This window comes from Nicotiana sylvestris, chromosome 10, assembly GCF_000393655.2.
Source record: "Nicotiana sylvestris chromosome 10, ASM39365v2, whole genome shotgun sequence".
Lineage (NCBI taxonomy): Eukaryota > Viridiplantae > Streptophyta > Magnoliopsida > Solanales > Solanaceae > Nicotiana > Nicotiana sylvestris.
The window spans coordinates 27,239,573-27,242,146 of NC_091066.1; positions in this window are offsets into that span (position 1 = coordinate 27,239,573).

Sequence of the window (2,574 nt, forward strand, 5' to 3'; positions counted from 1 at the left end):
CCTTTCTGCTTGCATCGAACAAAACTGGCACTGAAACATCTCAGCTAGATAAAAACCCTCAAAAGAAAAATGAAATGATTTTTGAGTTAAGGATAAGAAGAATCCAAAACCAGATGACTGTTTGAAAAGAGAAAGAAAAGAAACTTATCTGAACGAGACAACTAGTACCAATGGTCAAGACATGCATTTTGGATTAATCAGCCCAATCTGTCCAAACAAACAACTCTCAATTGCCGTACCTCATTGCCCAGAACTTCCATCACTTGTTTGATTTATCTAGACCTTAATCTTGTTTCCCTGCGGTACCGCGAAACGGTTTCTATCAACATACCTTTCTCAGTTTTCCATTTCTTATCTCACCTTCGCCTTGAGGTGCCCGTAAAGGTTTTCACCAACAAGACTCTCTCATTTATTTTTCTCTCAGCTCCCGTCGCCTTACGGTGCCCGTGAGGGTTTTCACCCATAAGACTCTCTCATTTATTTTTGTTCTTCTTGCTCGAACCAGAGTGTTGCCCCTATCGTGGGTTATTCCTACCTGTTCATCTTGGCATTTCTCAAAACTGATCATAAGGTCTTTCTTCGGTCCGTAATGTAGGCTTTTGGATTGATTTAGAAAGAAAGGTATAAAAGGCTCAAAACAATTCCAATGGGTTCAAATTACAACTTTCGGAATCCAACTTTCATAACAATCACCACTTCTGCCCCAGTTTCTTGCTTGGGGATTTTTGGATTTCTATTTGGTATGACTGAACCTTGGAGTAAGGCTGCCTACGTACCCTTTCGGGATCAAGTCAAACGTAGTTCACTTCATAGAGACTACGTTGTTATGTTTTCTCTTCTTTCCCTTTTTTTTTTCATTTTTCCTTCTTTTCTTTTCTTCTTTTCTTTTTTTTTCTTTTCTCTTTTTTTTTTCTTTTCTTTCCTTTTTTTCCTTTATGTTCGACACTTGTGTTCTCTGATAATGCCGATGATTCCGAAAGAGGTGCATGAAAAATAAGTAAGGCTCGAAGGGGATAACAAGGGATATGAGTGTTTGGATAGCAGAACAAAATGCCTTCATCATTTCAATCTTTAAGATATGCCAAATACGAACAGATACATTTAGAAAAATAAAGAAATCATACATAATATCTCTTGACCGCATCGGAATTGATGGTCATTTCTACACATTTTCCTTCCGCATCTGTCAAATACAATGCTCCATTAGACAACACTCTGGTTACTACAAATGGTCCTTGCCAGTTTGGGGCAAATTTTCCTTTTGCCTCAGACCAATGAGGCAAGATCCGCCTCAGTACTAATTGCCCTACTTCAAATTTCCTTGGACGTACTTTTTTGTTGTATGCTCTTGCCATTCTTCGTTGGTACAGTTGGCCATGACACACTGATGCCAATCTTTTCTCATCGATCAAACTCAACTGCTCAAGACGGCTTTTCACCCATTCATCATCATTGATTTCAGCCTCTGCAATGATTCGCAGAGATGGGATTTCCACTTCTGCGGGTATTACCGCCTCGGTACCATATACCAATGAGTAAGGAGTCGCCCCTACCGAGGTACGCATGGTGGTGCGATATCCTAACAATGCAAAAGGCAATTTCTCGTGCCATTGTCTAGATCCTTCAACCATCTTCCGGAGTATTTTCTTTATGTTCTTATTGGCCGCTTCAACCGCACCATTTGCCTTGGGACGGTACGGAGTAGAGTGCCTGTGAGCAATCTTAAACTGCTCACATGTCTCCTTCATCAAATGACTATTAAGATTAGCCCCATTATCTGTGATGATTACCTTTGGGATCCCAAACCGACATATGATATTTGCATGCACGAAGTCAACTACAGCCTTCTTGGTCACAGACTTGAATGTCTTCGCTTCCACCCATTTGGTAAAATAATCTATAGCTACCAAGATAAATCTGTGCCCATTTGATGCTGCTGGATCAATTGGCCCAATAACATCCATGCCCCATGCAACAAAAGGCCATGGCGCGGACATCGTATGTAATTCTGATGGTGGAGCATGAATCAAATCTCCATGTATTTGGCATTGATGACACTTACGCACAAAACTTATACAATCTCGCTCCATCGTGAGCCAATAATAACCTGCTCGAAGAATTTTCTTTGCTAGAACATACCCACTCATATGCGGTCCGCAAACTCCGGAATGCACCTCAGTCATGATAGTTGTGGCCTGCCGTGCATCTATACATCTCAACAAACCGAGCTCTGGCGTTCTTTTGTACAGTACTCCTCCACTAAGGAAAAACCCACTTGCCAACCGTCGAATTGTTCTTTTCTGATCACCGGTGGCCTGCGTTGGATACACTCCCGCTTTGATGTACTCTTTGATATCATGGAACCATGGCTCTCCATCGATTTCCTCTTCTATCATATTGCAGTAAGCATGTTGATCACGGACTTGAATCTGCAATGGATCAACATAGGCCTTATCTGGATGGTGCAACATTGATGCCAAAGTAGCCAAAGCGTCAGCAACCTCATTATGAATCCTTGGAATGTGTCTGAATTCTATGGCCTGAAAACGCTGGCAAAGCTCATGCAGACATTGT